This window comes from Vicugna pacos, chromosome 2 (assembly GCF_048564905.1).
Source record: "Vicugna pacos chromosome 2, VicPac4, whole genome shotgun sequence".
Classification (NCBI taxonomy): domain Eukaryota; kingdom Metazoa; phylum Chordata; class Mammalia; order Artiodactyla; family Camelidae; genus Vicugna; species Vicugna pacos.
The window spans coordinates 52,166,850-52,185,197 of NC_132988.1; the positions used below are offsets into that span (position 1 = coordinate 52,166,850).

At 43.2% G+C, this 18,348-nt stretch overlaps 1 long non-coding RNA gene across 1 annotated transcript in view; it reads left to right on the forward strand.

Moving 5' to 3' along the window:
* The window catches only part of LOC140686374 (uncharacterized), a 118,994-nt gene that overhangs the window by 80,940 nt on the left and 19,706 nt on the right, over positions 1–18,348 (forward strand). The window contains exon 2 of the long non-coding RNA XR_012060121.1: positions 13,698–13,823. This is a non-coding gene — a long non-coding RNA (uncharacterized lncRNA). The remainder of the gene's footprint in view (positions 1–13,697; positions 13,824–18,348) is intronic.

An 18,348-nucleotide genomic window follows, 5' to 3' on the forward strand; every position in this document is an offset into this window, starting at 1 on the left:
TTAAGTTTTTTCACATTATGAACATTACTACATAAATGAGTTATGCCCACCTGCAGAATGCTTTCTATACAAGAGCTGCAAGAGACCTACCGGAAACGATCAGAGACCTTCCAGAATTATAACAAACCATTGGAACAAGCGTCGTTGGTGGCATAGAAAAGGGGAGCAAAGGAGGAAACAGAACTTGGAGATTTGGTTCAAACCCCAGCCAGAGGAATTAGGAAACTGGAAACCTGATGGTACAAGCAAGATTTGCCTTTGTTTATTTCTCAAATAAAAGTAAAGGAAACCATGAACAGTGGGAAAATTCCTTCCACCTTCCCAAAGGGAGATGGAAGGGGCCTAGGAGGGCTGTCACAAGATTCATAAATAAGAAACTGAAACCCAGCCAGCTGTACGGCCAGCAAAATGTGAGCTCTTTCCAAACGTTGCTAATGATGGGCACATTGAGCTAGGACAACTTAATTTCAATTCCAGAACAAACACATCAAATGCTTGTTTGTTGTTTTTTTAATCCTGCTTTTCTGTTACTGCCATAAATGATGGAAATAGTATATTCTCTTCTCTGGGAAGAATAACAGGAGTGACTGTGGTTTGTTTTTTAACTCTTCTGTTTGGTTGATTCACTTGACCAGGGAGAAATCTGCCAAACGTATAACATGCGAGCAAGTCCGCCTGCAGCTTGGGGCTGCGAGTTCCTTGCGGGGTAAGGACCGTTCTGGCACTGCTTCCACGTCCTTCAGAGTCGCTAGCCTGGGGACGTGGGGGCAGTGCCCATAGAACCTGGAATTTGAAAGAGAATTAGGGAGGGGTTCCTAGAGGCCTGGGACCATCCTTACCCCACAGATCACAGAGACTTTTTTCCACCAAATGAAGGAGGCAAATTAACATGTGGAGTAGAGGAAAGCCCCTCCCTCATTTGCACACCTCACAAGCAAATTGCAGGAAGGAGGTGGTAACTGATACTTCACGGAAATCCTTTCCTGAATGTTGGCACCCTAGGTATGATGACATCCTCTATGCATTAGACGTTTAGACTGATTTCCACGGACTTTTATGCCTTGGTCCACTATGTGGCTGGGTGTGATCCTGGGCCCACCATGGTGGCAGATTGATATCCTCTTTTCCTTACCCCTCAAAAGATCCATCTTTTGGGCTCTTTCTTCTCCCTTTACCCCAGCTCTTCTTTTTCTTCCTCCTTTTCCCTTCTCCTCTTGCTCATTCATCAAATTCAGCATTGCCATTCACTATTTTTCACTTAAGATGCATCTTCATCATTGTACTCTCATAATCCAATTGGACTTTAGGGGGGTCAACAGATCAACAGATCAATGACAGTCAAAGCAACTGTGAGAAATTAGTCATTTAATATGGTTATATAACCACCTCTGGTGGCAAAAAGAATAAATTGTGTAACACTACTACTAGTTAGCATTTTTTGGAAACCTAGTAGGTGCCAAAGAGACAATGTAGTAAGTGTCTGTCTATATTATTTTTTTCCAGTCCTCACACCATGTGATCAATTAGCTACAATTATTCCTATGTCACAAATGGAAAAACTATGGCTTAGTAAAAAAGGTGAAGCCCAAGGTTATGCGGCCAGTAAGTGATGGGGCCAGGTTTGAATCCTAGAATTTTAATTCTCTGACTTAGACTCCTAATTACTGTGCTGTGTGCTGCATTACTTCCTTGGGTGGCAGGGGGTTGGGGAGAAGGGTACCATTCTTGGTTTTTTCCCTTGAAGTTTCAGTGTTTTGTATTCAAAAGTCTTGTCACATCAATTTTTTTAGGTACTGTCTTGTGAAACTTCTAGGAGTCTGAAAAGTTGTCTCAAAGTCCTTTAATTATGAAAAAAATTCTTGTTTGAGGATGCAATTCTGTGAATCTTTTCAACAATTTTTTTGACTTAGCTATCTTATTTTATTTAACTCAACATCTATAATTTAATGCTCCTCTTCAGCTTCTTCTTAATGTTCCATAAACTGTGATGATTGTGAGGACAGAAACAGGAAGAAAACTCAGGATCTTAAAATTGTTTTCTTTGTCACATGAGATGAATCAGACTTGCAAAGTCCATAGCACAAAAGCTCCTGATAATTCTAGTTCTGTGGAAGCTCTGCACACCACCCTCTTTTTTAAAACAAAACTTCCTTTAGATGTTTGTTTTATTTGTGACAGATTTTCCAAGTTTAGACTAATGTTCTCATTCCTTACTGATGTGTGAGTAGAAACTCCATTAAGTCCTAAAAACCATGACAGTCCCATATCTATCACTGGGAGACCTTCAGGAATTAACTTAATTCTTTGAGCCCGAATGCTTTTATTTTAAAATGAAGTGTGGTGTAATGAAGGCACCTCTAGATCCGTTCTCCCCCTTTCTTCTCTGGGGTCTTTAGGGACTGTATCAATGGATTCTCTTGCCCTCTGCTTTCCAGTTGGGTTCAGCCAATCAGAGGTACCAGCAGAAGAAGGGAGGAAGTCATATTTATTTGACCAGCTCCCTTCCTGTCGTGGCAACAGCCACATTCCTCTACCAAAGGTCATCGCCTTTCCAACCACAGCTCTTAAGTTCCAGTGACCATTCCCTCCCTTCACCCTTCCTCGTCCAGGTCAGCAATGGCTTCCTGCCTAAGTTAACCCGATCCGCACGCTGTCTGATACCGAAGATAGAGGTTTAGATAAACTCTAAAATGTTTTTTAATTCTAAAACAGGTAGCATCTCCTTTTTATATGTCCTAGAAAGATCTTTTCCTTTTTGAAAGGAGATGGTTGTGATGTTTAGTTGATAAAATGTACTCTGATAGGAGCCAGTATATGTAGATGAGAGGATACTGGACCGGGGGTCAGGAGATCAGCACTACTAACTACCAAGCAGGATACAATTTTCTTTCTCTTTAAAAAAAAAAAAGTGGTAAAACACACATAACATAAAAATCACCATCTTAACTTTTTGTTGTTGATTTTGTTTTTTCTTGGGGGCGGGTAGATAATTTGGTTTGTTTGTTTGTTTGTTTATGTAATGGAAGTACTGGGGATTGAAGCCAGGACCTCTTGCATGCTAAGCATGCACTCTACCACTGAGCTGTACCCTGCCCCCCACCACCTTAACTGTTTTTAAGTGTATAGTTCAGTGGCGTTAATTACGTTCACATTGTTGTGCTATCATCACTACTGTCTGTTCACAGAACACTTTTCATCTTGCAAAACCGAAACTCTGTGACCATTAAACAATTACTCCCCATTTTCCCTCCCCACAGCTCCAGGGAATGATTGTTCTACTTTCTGTCTCTTTGAATTTGACAATTCTGGGTCCCTCATGTAAGTGGACTCACACAGTATTTGTCTTTTTGTGACTGATTTATTCCACTTAGCATGATATCCTCAGAGTTCATTCATGTTGAGCAGAATTTCCTTACTTTTAGAGGCTGAATTATATTCCATTTTATATACACACCACATTTTGTTTATCCATTCATCTTCTATGGACACTTGGGTTGCTTCCACTTTTTGGCTACTGCAAGTAATAAGGCTATGAACACGGGTAGCCAAATATCATTGTTAAGTCCCTCCATTCAATACTTTTGGATATATTCCCAGAAGTGCAATTGCTGGATCATATGGTAATTCTGCTTTTAATTTTTCAAGGAACCACCCATCCTGTTTTCCATAGTGGCTGCGCCATGTTACACTCTCATCAGCCATGCACAAGACTTCTGATTTCTCCACATCCTCACAAACACTTGTTATTTTCTGGTTTTGGTTTGGGGTGTTTAAAATAATTACCATCCTATAGGTATACAACTTTGAGCCAATATTCATCCATTCACTGTGTCAGGTACGGTGAATGCAACAAATAGACCCTGCTCTAAAGGAGCTTATAATTCTAGGGGGAACAGCAGACAAAAACAAACAAATGAAATAAAATACTTACAAATCTTGATAAATGCTGTGAGGGAAATACAGAGATGAGACAGATAATGGTGGAGGCATAAAAAATAATATTTTATGAAGAAGTAACATTTAAACAAGAGATATGAAAGAGCTAGCTAAGTGGAAAGAAAGAATATAGAAAAGAGCAAGCCAGGCAGGGGTGCAAAGGCCTCAAGGCTAGAAAGAATTTGGGGTGTTCAAGTTGGGTATGTGACGGGTTGGTGGAGCAGGAGGACGCAGACATGGAGAGAAAGGCAGGGCCTTGTGGTTCAAATCTGGGATTTTATTCAGTGTTCAGTAGGAGGCCACTGAGGTTTTCTGTGAGAGAATCACATGCTCTGAGCTTTGCACTGAACACTGCCCTTCCAAGCATCCGGGCACTGGGTGCCTTGCCCGGAGCCCTTGCGGCCACTGGGCTGAGGGTCTCGGGCTCCTGGAAGCCATGTTGTGCAGGGTCAGAGCGCATGCTCCACGGTCAGGTGTACTTGGATTCAAATCCCATTTCTACCGCCTACTGGCTGTGTGACTTTAAGAAGGTTACTTAAACCCTCAGAGCCTCAGTTTCTTCATCAAGGAAATCGGAAAAGTGGTACTTTCCTCATAAAATTGTTTAAGGATTAAGTGAGAAAATATGTGTGAATCCCCTAACACAGTGCCCAGAACACATTAAATGCTAATAACATTAGCTGTAATAATTATTATAATCTTTAATTCAACAAGCCTTTATTGAGAGCCTATTATATTCCTGGCTCTGCGCTAGGTGAGAGGGATGAAAAAATGAGACCATCCAAGTAGCAGCAACACATCTAATTAGAACACGGAATGCTGAGTGCAATGAGAGACGTGTGGATAGGATATTATAAATGTACAGAGAAGGTGCACTGAGCCTAGACTGGGGACGAAGAGAGAGAGGAGTTCCCCAGAGCAAGTGATACTGAGCCATGTTTCAAAGGATGAGTTGAGTGGGGTGAAGGGCAGCTAGGCAGAGAGGACCACACGAGTGAAAGCACGGAGACAAGAAGCAGCATAGGATGCAAGGAGGGAGCTCGCTGCAGCTCAGGGGCTGCCAGGACAGTACGTGTTGGGAAAGAAAGCCAGATGGGGGCCGGATCATAGAGGTCCTTGTATAATGGGTGGAGGAACTTGGAGTTTACCTTGTAGGCAGTGGTGAACCATTGCAGGATTTCTAGCAGAGGAATGCCCTGTCCAGATTTGAGTTTTAGATAGTTCATTCTTGGCATGTACAGAAAATGGATGTAATTGGGAAAAGAATGAAAGAAGGAGAACAGGTAGGAGGCAACTGCAGTAAACCAGGCAAGGAGACAGTGTGAGACTGAATAAGGTCATTGGATGTAAGGATGGAGAAGATGAGGCAGATTTTTCAAATTTATCTGAAAGACTAAATTGGCAGGACATGGTGAATTACCAGATGTGGAAGTGTTAAGGGGTGGAGAGAGTCCAGGATGACTAGAAGCTATAAACTTGGATGTCTGAGTGGGTGGCAGGCACAGAAACCGGGGGGAGAGCCTGCAGTGGATACTGCAAGGTGGCGCACAGTCTTCAAGGTGGACACCATCACTTCCCCAGCCTCCAGGGTAATAGCCGCTAAGGGCTCACAGTGGAGTCCTCTCTGGCCCAAGGGAGCTACTTTGCTCAAGGGTGTGCTCCCTTGTCAGGGGAAGCCTGTATTCAATCACTGGTTGACACAGAGACACAAAAACCAGGTCTCCTTTTCTCTATCCTGGAAAACTTTGAAGGGCCAGTCCAGCTGCAGTGCAGAGCTCTCCAAAGACCAGCTGAGGCCTGTGTTGTGTCTGCATCACACTTCATCTCCTCCTGGTGCCTGGTCCTGCTTCCCTCACTGGCTTCAGGTGCTGCCCACTACAGCACTCCCCAGGAACTCTCCTGCACACAGACACCTGTCTCAGAGTCTGTCTCTCAGGGGACCTGACCTTAGACAGAGGGGATGATACTCAGTTTTGAATGAGGTGAGCTTGATATGTCTATAAGACATGCAGGCAGAGATGCCTAGCCTGCTTTGGACAGCCCAAACTTCCATATAATGCTACAACCTGGATGAAGATTTGATTTATATCAGCACTATGGTGGCACTGCTCTATAATCCCTTACTTGCAATTTCTAAATCCAAAAAAAGTCTAAGAAGCAAAAGTCTTTTTAAAATTCATTTGCTGCTTGCAAAACCTGACGTAATCGGAGCATTTTTTACACGAAGACATAACCAGAAGGTACATGAAAACTATTTCTAGCCCCTTTTCAAACCCTACTTAGTGTGACTATTTCTGTGTTTTTTGCTACAGAAATACTCTTGTATTTGATTAAAAGGTGTTCTACTGAGACCAGCGTGTAATTTTCAGTGTGCATTCCAAATAACCTTTCCAAAATATGAAAAATTCTGCATTCTAAAGCCACCACCTAGCCCCAGGACTTCAGATAAAGCACTGTAGACTTGGAATTTGGAACGTGAAAGAAGATCATCTAGGGAGGAAGTGTAGATAAAAAGCAAGCAATAGACGGGCAACAGCAGCACTGTGGGCTAGCCAGAGGAAGTGTGGCCGACAGAGAGAGAGAAGAAATGTTCACAAGATATGGTTAGTTGGAGAGCAGAGAGTCACGAAGGCTGAGAGAACATGTTATCGAACAAAAGTTCTTGTGCCTGGAATGTGGGAGTTTGGAGCAGAAAAAGGTTTATTGCAGGGCCCAGCAAGGAGGATGGGCGGCTCCTACTTGGAAAACCTGAACTTGCCATTGGTTTTGGGGGGAAAGTTTTTATAGGCAAAATCTGGGGGGAGGGCAGCAGGGTGTGTGACATTCTACTGATTGGTTGGTGGTGAGGTAACAGGGCGGTGTTCCAGGAATTTTGTGCTCATCCTGAAGTTACCATCCTTCACCGGGGTGGGGGCCTCAGTTCCTGCAGAAGAACTCGGAGATAATGTTATGTATTTTCCTTGAGGAGGAACCAGGACCCTACCCCAAGGCTGCACTGTTGTTTCTTGACTGTTCCTCCCTTGTCTCTGCATTCCCTCCCTTCCCAGATTAATAACTGAATCTACCCTTTGGAGCTCAGGGAAGATCAGGGAGGCTGAATGATGCCTATGCCCTACTAAGAAGAAATGGAGCACACAGGGAGGACCCCGCATGTTCTGCTGTTGCAAACAGAGAGCTTTAAGAAAGAGAAATGACGTCACACGCAGTGACTTCACATGCAGCAGGGGTCTAAGAGCCAGGAATTAAGACTTACCCTCCAGACTTGGCAATTGGTGGTTAATTGATAACTATAGTGAGCACAGCTTCAGAACAGTGATGGGGGCAGTGGCTCACAGGCAGTGGATTGTGAAATGAATGGATAGTGAGGAGAGAGAGAACACAGTTGCTGATGGGTAAGGACAGGTTATTTTAGCCTGAAGAAAGCCTTGGGCATGTTTATAGGGAGGTGGGGAGGAGACAAGAGTGAGGGAGAGTTGGATGATAAAGGAGTGGGAGGAGAACTAATGGGACAAGATCTAGGAGGAGGCAGGGAGAGTGCAGGTGGTGTTGGGGCGGGCATTCATTTAGATAAAGGGGGGATGGGATTGGTCTAGAACTGAAGGAGGGACCTCTCACCTTCTGAGATTGGAAGAAAAGGAATGAGAGAGGGATTAGATGTAGAAAAATGGGTCTGTAGAAAGGGATAACAAGGTTGATCATCTCTGATGACTTCTATTTCTCATTGAAACAGATTGGAACATCTGCTGGAAGCAGAGGATACAGGCTGAAATGGGATCTTGGGGAGAGGTGAAGGTTTGATGTAAAGAGAGGGAGTAACTAAGGAAAATCAGAAAGATGAGTGATTGGTGGTATAAAAAAAATTCAGCTGAGTAAATTTGAATGTCTAATTGGCTTTGTTAAACAATTCACACATATCAGGCAGCATCTCATTTAGCAAAGAGATTCTCCAAGGAGTTATACAAAATGAAGGCTTTTATAGAAAGAAGGGTGGGACAAGGAAGTCATTAGCAAAAGAAACATGAAAATTCAATGGAGGAAAGTAAGAGTTCAGGGTAACGATGGCTTTTCATTGGCCGAGCTGTGGTGTTTTTCATTGGCTCAGCTTGTTGCTGGGAAAGAAGGAAATCTTCCTGCCTTCTGAGGTAGTAAAGTAGAGACACTTTCCTGTTGGAGATGCAAGGTGCTTCTCTTCTGGTTTGGGGTAATTGATGACATGTGTCAGGGCATGAGAACTCCTCTACAGGCCTTCCCGACTCCAATTTTAATTGCGGTTTCCTTCATTAATTTTCACAGTTGTCTAAAGTTAGAGAGCATGGACAGGCATTAATGGACACAGTGGTATTTGGCGTGATTTTTTTTTGCCCCCAAGTCCTCAGCTTTATGCACAGAGATGTTAATTAAACAAAATATCCATGTAATTATGAAAAGTTGTCACAAAGAATATTTAATGGCAAGGAAAAATGCTTCAGATACACTGCAGGAGATGGTGCTGGCACCTTCCTCAGGAGCCCTTGGCATCCATCGCTATTCAGATCTCTGTTCCTGCAAGTCTGCCTGCTGTGACCACATGAAACTGTCTGCCTGAAGCTTTCCCCTGGCCGAGGAGTGTGCTTAGAAGTCACTGCTGGGGAAATGCCCATACGTTCCTGTGGGAATTATTGTTCCCTCCCCAAACGTCCCAGCCCTAAACAATTACTGATAGGCAGTTGGTGGTTAAATACTTCAGCTTCCTCAGTCTTCCCAGGGGACAACTGTGAGATGTTTTCTACACTGTTTCCAAGAGTTCTTCAGCAGAACTCAGCTCCCGTTGCAATACAGTGCCATTTGGATTTATTATATATCACTTATTGGCTTCTTCCTTCCTGCAGTGATTTTTTTTTTTAAGGCCCTGAATTCTTTGGCGTTTTTCCCATTAAGTTGTGGAGTCTATGTCCCCTTCCCTTGTGGGCTTGTGACAGCTTTGACTAAAAGGGTGTGGCAGAATGGACACTATCATTTCCAAGGCTAGACCCCAAAAGGCCATCAGCCTCCATCTGGTTTTCTCGGGCATTCACTCTTGGGGAAACCGATCACCAGGTAGGAAGTCTGACTCCCCTGAGGCTGCTCTAGAGAGCAGATGCTCCGGTGGACCACCCTAACTGAGCCCAGGGTCCACCGTCAGGCCCAGGCTGTGTGAGCGGACCATCTGGAACATCTAGCCCAGCTGAGAGAGCCTTCAAAGGCCTGCAGCCCCAGGGGGTATCTCTCCACTGAGCCCTTCCTAAATTCCTGACGCACAAAGTTGTACGCAAAATCGAATGGTTCCGTTGTTTTGTACCGCTAAGGAGCAGCTTGTTACTTAGCAATAGTGACTAGAACATTCCCTTCCTCTGTATCTCTTCCCCATTTTCCATCTGGTATTTCCTGGGTTTGCCTTCAAAATAAAGTACGTGCTCTTGCATCTTTATTTTAGAATTTGTTCCTGGAGAACTCAAACCAAGAAAAATCATGTTGCAAAAGAATGATTATAATGTCACCACAACTATTCCACAAGGGGGAAAAAAAAGACAAAATATATAAAAGTGTTAACCAGGTTAATTTCTAAATATGAAGATTGAGGCTGATTTTTATTTTAAATATTCTTTTTGTGTATTTTCTAAGAATTATAAACTATGTATATATTTCTTTTTAAAAAATATTTATATATTTCTTTTATCAGAAAAAAACTTTTCTAAAACATTGGAACATGACTAATATATTATGAAAAAATATTTCTATGAAAATCAAAATTTAACAGCTGTCATAGTTAATGTAGAATTTATGTTCTGAAATTTTTATTTCTGGTAGAACTCCTCCTTCTAGCTTAAGGGGCCCTACTTACATTTCTTGGACAGGGTGATTCTAGTATTATGGGACCCACCTTTGCCAATTGCAGGCTATTGGACCAAGGTTGCTGTAGCTGACCCTCAAAACACCAGTCCGTAACCTACCCCAAATCCAGTCATTTTCTCTCTAGAATTTGACTGGGAAATGCAGTGCCTATAGTGACAGGGCCACGGAAATTAGACATCTGAGGCCCAGTAGTGTCAGGATGGGAGCTGGCCTACAGTCAGCTGAGGCCACATACAAACTGAAGTCATACGGAGGGGCAGAAGCCTTGAGAAAGAGAGGACCCTGAACTGCCAAGTGGAGAATGGGCAAAAGCAAAGAGAGAAACGATGATGAAAAAACTCTGTGTGTTTGCATGTGTGTGTGGACATGTAGGGGGAGAGACAGAAAGACAGATGGGTTTCCAGTTCTTACACAGTTTGGCTACACTTCCTGTACGACATTTCCCTGAGATTCTACCATATCTCCTCATTATCCTTTTTACTTGACTCTTTTCGAGGGCTTTGTGTTCTTTGTAACCAGTAGAATCTGATCTAAACAAGTTCATTTCCCAAGACCAAAAAGCTAAAATAACACTAAAGCTGATATTAATATTGTCTTAGTCCACTGGGGCTGCACTAACAAAAATGCTATAGACTGGGTGACTTAAATGACATGCATTTCTTACAGTTCTGGAGGCTGGGAAGCCCAGGACTAAGGTGCTGGCAAGTTTGGTGTCTGGTGAGGACTTGTTTCCTGATTCAGAGACAGCTGTCTTCTCGCTGTGTTTTTGTACGGTGGAGAGGGTGAGAGAGCTCTCTGGATCTCTTTTATTAGGGCACTAATCCCACTTATGAGGGCTCCACCCTCATGACCCAGTCAGCTCCCTAACATCCCATCTCCTAATACCACTGCACTCTGGGTTAGGATATCAGTATTTGAACTTTGGAGGCACAAAAACATCTAGCCCATAACAAATATTAACACTAATTGCTTAACAAAGAAGTATTAATCATATTCCTGTTTCATATATGAGACAGCTGAGACATCAGGACATTTGGCAAGGCCCGCAGTCCCATGGCTGACAAGTGCAGGGTGGGGTTCGCACATGGGCAGTCTGGCTCCAGAGCATTTAACCTCCATGCCATTCCATTTCTACGCTCCTATGATTCCACATACTCTAGCTTGGGATGGGGGCTGAGGCCGTGGCTCTCTGTTGAGAAGCTCATTACAGGGTGCTGAGAGGTAAAGATTCAAGGCTCCCCAAACCACACAGCAGGTTGGGGGCCACCTTAGGATACCAAAGTGGGCAAAGCATGGTGATTGGCAAAGACAGCGTGTGTGGCATTTCACTCTCCCTCCGCATGCTTCCACTCTTCAGTGGTGTCTATTCATTTTCTACCATCATCTGACCACTTAAGAATATTGAGAATGAGAATTGAGAATATTGAGAATGAGAATAAGAATTGAGAATGAGAGGAAACTACAAACCCTAAAATGCCCTAGGCTGAGAGAAAGACAAGGAAAGCTAAGTGTGGGACAGAGTTTTGTGGGCACTGCGCCATCACCAGTTGAAGACGCAGGAGCGCTTAGCTGTGCTTGCAGCCCCGGGTTAAGGGACTAGGTGGGAGGCCTCAGTGCTTTCATGAACATTCTCTCATTTTACCCTTGCCAGAACCCTGTGGGAGTATCATTAAACTTATTTTAGAGATGGGGCAAATGAAGTTCAGAGAGGGTGAGTGATTTGGCAAAGGACACACAGCGAGTAATTGCAGAGCTGAGAGTCTAAATTCCATTTCCATTTCTGGATACTGTCTCTTCAGTCTGAGCTGCTCTACATTCGATTGTACCCTTCTTCTTAACTCTAAGATTACTGGCATGTGGGCTCGGGTAGCAATCTGACCCTAACAGCATTAAAACATAGGTAGTTGTCTTCAGTATGAACCTCAAATTGTGCCATGCACTGACCAATTGCCCCATCTGCTAGCATGCAAGGCCAGCATGATCAGTTTCTTATGGAAGCACAAATTTTCTGAACGTAGTGGCTGCCAGTTTTTAAATTTGTAAATTGAGAGCTGTGGCTAACCAGCTCAGATGTTAGCAGGGCTTTTGTACCTGTTACTAGCCTTACGGGAAGACAGACACAGACAGACAGACAGATGCATGCTCACACACACACCCCCCAAACAAGAAAGGATATACTAAGCTAGGAGGATGATCAACTCATATCTGATAGCACCGGTTCCGTCACTGGTTAGAATAGTTCATCTTTTTTCCAAGGTGTCCAGAACACTTTCTCTGGTTTCTAATTTTTTTTTTTTTGGCAAGTAACAGAAATAGAATCTCAAAAACATGTAACATTAAAGGGTGAAAATGGAAATTTCTTTCCAAGATTTATAATGAAGAGATAGATTCTCCACATAAATAATGAGCCTAGCATTTTTATGGAGTGAAATGAGGTCAGTCGTTTGTAAAAGACATGTCGTTTCATACTTCAGCAGCTCCCTGGGCCATTAAAAATGCAGCGCACAACCTCGCGTTAACGCTTGTACAGGATTGTTTATCTTTTAATCCAGCCTGAAAGTCAGCCCTGAGAGCACTGCATTTAACAGGGGACATCAGTGGCTCATGAACGTTCAGGAAAAGGAGAAACCTGCTGACATGCATGTTCAGGGAAAAGAGAGAATGCAAAAAGAGACTTTCTGACTTTTTTTTGGCAAGCAGCAACAATGAAGGGAAAAGACAGGCCAGAGGGACAAAGAGGGAGGGGAGTCCCCAGCCCCTCCCAGAATGGTTTCCACAGATCTGTGGCACCAATCAGCTTTAAGACAGAAGAACTTCTGAGGTTCTCTGACAGGCACAGCCAGCCCCAGCCACAGAAGTACAACTTCTAAGAGCCATATTGTGGCCCCTGGGTATGGTGGCTCTCACCTTTGAACCCTCAAGATCCAGAGAAGACTGAGAAGTTTCTTGGGGATGGGAAATTCCTGGGGACAGGAAGTTCAGTGTGGCGTAGTGGGGAGAGAATGACTTAGCTCCAGACAGCCTTATGTTGAAATCCCGACTGCACAACTTGCCAGCTGTTTGGTGACGGGGATGTCACCAGACTCAGCTGAGCCTCAGTGTCCTCATCCATAAAGTTCACCGGGCAAATGTTTATCCAACATGCACCCTGGATGTTCTGGGCTGTCCCAGGTGCCGGGGATGCAGCGCTGCTCTCAGAAAGCATGCCCTCGTGATCGCAGATTCTTTCAGGACAATTTCCTTGAAGAATTGTGAGAATTTGAGCTCATGGCGGGGAGTTTCTGGAACTCTATAGGCGGGCTTCCTAGACGTCAACTCTTTTACTATGAGCAGTTGCTCTGAGGGTCATTCTTGGATCTCACTTAATGTCCAGTGTCAGAGCAGGCCCCGGGCCTTTGTGCTCAGAGGTGGAGCTTGACTGTCTTCTGTTTCAAGAGGAGGTTACAAACTACTCCTATAACCCTGACTGAATTGTGGGCTAATATATATGCAAATCACTTAAAACAGTGCCTGGATGGATGGATGTGTATAACTGAATTGCTTTGCTGTACACCTGAAACTAACATTGTAAATTGACTACACGTCAATGAAAAATAAGAATTAAAATATAAAAATAAAAAATAAAAGACAGGTACACCCTCCCCCCTGCAAAAACAAACCAAAAACAAAACCACAGTGTCCGGAATGCACAAATGCCACGTAAGTGATTATCATGCTGTTGAGTCTTACTGAAAGGGAAGTCAGAGTGGTCTCTGAGGGGGTGCCACTGGAGCTGAGACCTGAAGGCTGAGGAGAAGAGGGAGGGTTGGGTGGTGCCTGATAGCAGGGCTGTCAAAGGGGTGCCACTAAGAGAAAACAATAGACTCATTTTGGTTATTGTTGTTTTGTAGAAACAATGTTGTGAATTGAGGACCTTCTTTGTGCCGGACACCGTGTTGGACATTGGAGATACAGGGATGGCTGCCTCACCCTCCCTCCCTCCAGGAGCTTACTACCCAATAAGAGAAGAATGACAGGTGAGGAGGCAGGTGCATGAACTGAGGGCTGTAGGGGCACCAGGGAAGAAGCAGTGAATTCCCTGTGGTGTGATTTAATGATGGTGTCACAGAGGAGGTAGTGGTGATGGAGGAGGTGGTGGTCGCCAAGTAGGGAAGGCAGAGGAGGACGCTCCATCTCAGGCCCAGGGATCAGTGCGGGCAAAGGCGCAGAGGTGTGACTCAGTGTGGCATGTTTAAGGACCAGTGAGGATTTTCAGGGGACTGGAGCGAGGAAGGGTGTGGGACAGATGCAGCTGGAGTGTGAGGCAGGCTTGGTTATCCAGGGCCTTGGAAGCCAAGCCACGATGTTTGGATTTCATCCTGGAGAGAGTTTAGAATGAGCACGCTGGCAGCAGTGAGGAGAGATGAATTGATGGTGAGACAGGAAGCAGAGAGAAGCATTAGGAGACTGTTGCCACTGTCTAAGCAAGACATCGTGAGGGGCTGAACAAAGTAAGGGAAGATGGAGTGAAGAAGAGGGAATGAAACCAGAGGGAGATCCTACCTGGTGACTGGAAGACTGAGGGCCGACTCCAGGTCCTCGTGGGGTGGCTCAGTGCCTGGAGGCTTATTCCACAGTGCAGGGCAGGGTCTTCGTGACCCTGGGGAGGGCTGGACAGGCACAAACCAGAGACAATGTACACCTTCTGAAGAGCATAGCCATGCTTACTGAATGAGTTCTCTGTTTCTGCATAACAAATTACCCCAAAACTTACCAACTGAAGACAGCAATATATATATATTTTCTCAGTCTATATACATACACATTATGGGCCAGGAATCCAGGCATGGTTTTGCTGGGTCCTCTGGCCCAGGTTCTCTCATGAGACAATAGTTAATGTGTCAGCTGTGTCTGGGGGAGGACACACTTCCAAACTGATGATGTGGCTGTTGGCCGCAGGCATCAGTTCCTTGCCACGTGGGTATCTCCTTAGGGCCGCTCACAACAGCCTCCCTACAGAGCAAGCAAAGAAGAAAGAGAAAAAACAAGATGGAAGTTAGTTTTCTGTCACCTAATCTCAGGAGAGCTGGCCTACCACTGTTGCTGTGTTCTGTTCATTAGAAGTGAGCCACTAGGTTCAGCCCACACTTGAGGGGAAGAGGTTTCACGGGGGCATGCACACCAGGAAGTGGGATCACTGGGGACCATCTTAGAGGCTGCACTACATTATTTGCCTTCTGGGAACATTATGCAGTGTTGCTAGTGTTTGATGTTTCAAGCAGAGTTGAAAAGTCAAAATTTTGTGTGAAATCTTTCCATTTTTAAATACTGGCCTTTCATCCAAAAAAAATTTTTAATGCTATTGGTCAGATAGAACATCTCTCTCAAGCATGACCCATGGGACACTGTTCTGAAACCACCATCATAGAGACCACAGTAGAAGGAGCAGGATTGGAAGGGAAGGAGCAGAGGTTTCCCCCATCCTTTTATTTGGAAAACGAAGTCATTGTTAAAATGGTGGGAGCTTGAGAAGTACAAATGCCAGTCATTTGATCCGGATAACTGTATTCATATAAATTCTACAGTCATAGTGACAAAAATGACTTGTTTTCATTAAAGGCATGCATTTGATCCCTGATCTGAGGGCTGCACATCTATATAAAATGAGACACTTGAACATCCACAGCTCTGATCTCAATTGGACAGGTGATTGCCTGCACACTAATGAAACAGAAAGACAATTGAGCATTATTAGATAGGAGAGAATGTTCTCACACACAGGAAAACAGCTTTTTCCTTTGGAAAAAGAAACATGATAAAGAACAGAAAATGACTGACAGAATCAGAGCTTCCCAAATGTCAGAAGAGCTGTTTCATCTACACTCTGGCCTCTGTTAGGGAAGATTAGGATAGTTTTTAGACAAGTATTGAACATACCTTAGCATTAGTTGACTCAGGGAGCAATTTGCTGGTAAAATAAGCCTGCTTTTGGAGCGTGTCAAAAAGCTGCGATGCTGCTTGGGCTTTTTGTATTTAAACAAAGCAAACACTTCGGTAAAGCTTAATTTGTACATACTCCCAGAAACGTTTAGTAAGCAGAACCACTTTAGTATAAAGCCCTCCTTCCTTTGTTATTCAACAAATACCAACCCAGGTGCTGGACACTGAGGGGGTTTTGGGAAAGACAGCCAAGGTCACTTTACCACATTGCTTTACAGACCAGAGGACAAAATAGACATTAATCTCATAATGAAAATACACTCTGTTGCATGTTATGTAGAAGGAGGTAGAGGTGCTGTGGGAGCTTCACCCCAGTGACTTGAGGAAGGCACTCAGAGAACCAAAAATGTGTAGCGGTTCACTAGTTCAAGGTGGTGGGCTGGGAGCCGACTTTGGGCTGTTTATTACTGAAGTGATAATATAAGAATTATTTTTCACACAGTTCCAATCCAGGTTTGGATTCCCCTTTCACTTTCCAAATTATTATAGTACATGCTGAAAAAAAGTCAGCTTACAGTTGTAGTAGAGCCATAAAGTAGAAGAAAATAAGCATTTCTTAGAACATAGTAATAGTGGGCTCTTTGGCCCAAAGTGTAAATCTTGTGTTCTCATCTCACTTCTTTTGTCACATAAGCTATTTAAAGCCAAATAATGAGAATATATGGCAGGCAAGGTTGTAGAGTGACCTCATACAACCACTGGTCAATATGTGGAAAACAACCTGGCACTTCCTCAAATGGCTACACATCAAGTTAACATATGACCTAGTGATTCTGCTCCTAGGTGTATATCCAGAGAAATAAAAACATAAGTCCACACAAAAACTTACACATGAATGTTTATTCATAACAATCATAGTAGCCAAAAGGTAGAAACAACCAAAATGCCAATCAATTGACATTTAGATATACAAGTGTGGTATATCCATACAGTGGAATATTACTTGGCCATAAAAAGGAACGAAGTACAGATACATGCTACAGCATGGATGAACCTTGGAAACACTGCTATAAAATAAGCCAGACACAAAATAACATATTATATAATCCATTTATATGAAATATATAGAATAGGCAAATCTATAGAGACAGAAAATAGACTTGTGCTGGGGGAGGAATAGGAGGATGCAGGGGGGTCATAGTTAAAGGGCACAAAGTTTCTTTTGGGGGTGATGAAAATATTCTAAAATTGACTGTGATGTGTGGAGAAGGTAAAGCTCAAGTGGTAGAGTGCATGCTTAGCATGCATGAGGTCCTGGGTTCAATCCCCAGTACTTCCTCTAAGAATAAGTAAGTAAACCTTATTACCTTCCCCCAAAAAAAATAATAATAATAAAGTAATAAAATAGACTGTGGTGATGGTTGCACATTTCTATGAATATACTGAAAATCATTGAATTGTATACTTTAGATCAGTGACTATTATGGTATATGAATTTTATCTCAATAAAGCTGTTAAAAAAAGAAAGAAAGAAAAGAAAACAGAACACATGGCAGGCCCCCAGTTCTTCCTCACCGGGTGTTGGAGCTGGCCAACCCGGGGGATGTGGGCTTTGGCTCATGGGGCGGGAGCACGGCCCTGCTCTTCCCCGTGGAGGTCTTTGGCATTTGCCTTCTTTTCCTTCTATTCATTTTTATTCTTCTTCCCCCACAAACACCAGGAATACTTAGGTGTCATTTTTCCCCCTTTGTTTTAAACCTTTAACCATCAGTCACTGATAATGTATTTGAAGTATAATATTTTTAATTTGGTTTGGAATTGTGATGCCTTCCCTTCTGTACTACAACCTGAGACCCTCATTTTCCAATTTCAGCACTTCTATTAACCATCCCCACATGTTTACATTTCAGCCTTTTTCCCATGACTTTAACCTTGTTCCTCCTCCATTTATCTATGGGAATCAGCTCCATGGAATGGTTGATAACTCATCAGTCAGCCACGATGATTAGTCCCCCTCTCCAGGGACCCGAGATAGGACTGAGGTCAGACGTGACTGATCTGATGATCCCAAACGAGTCAGTGACAGCAAACATTTTAGATGTCAGAAAAACTGGTGAAAATTAATATTGGTGTTTATACATAGACATGATCTAAGGGTTTTAAGTAAAAAAAAAAATTAAAAATTTACAAAACCACACAATTATTTGGCCATACTATCCCACCCCCTCATTTAATATAATGAAATTAAAATTTTTACATCTGGCTTGTTCAGCAATCTTGGCAAGTAACTGCAAGTTAGAGGATCCAAAAGTCATAAATGTTTGATTTTTTAATGTATCCCATTTGTGGCCGGAGATTTACCTTTCTGCTCATGTAATACGTATCTTAATATTAAATTGTATGCATTCTATAAACATACAAGATTGGTGGTGGGAAGTCAGCCAAGAGTAAACGAGGAGTTCATGGGAAAATCTCCTTACTTTCAAAATTTTGCTGGAGCTAATTTGCAAAGAGAATAACCCACATGTGGATTATTGAGGGTTAGCTCTGTAATCCCCAAAGAGCAAAACACTGGGTAATGATTCCTATTGAGAGAGATTTACTGCCAGTTTCTGTATTTCA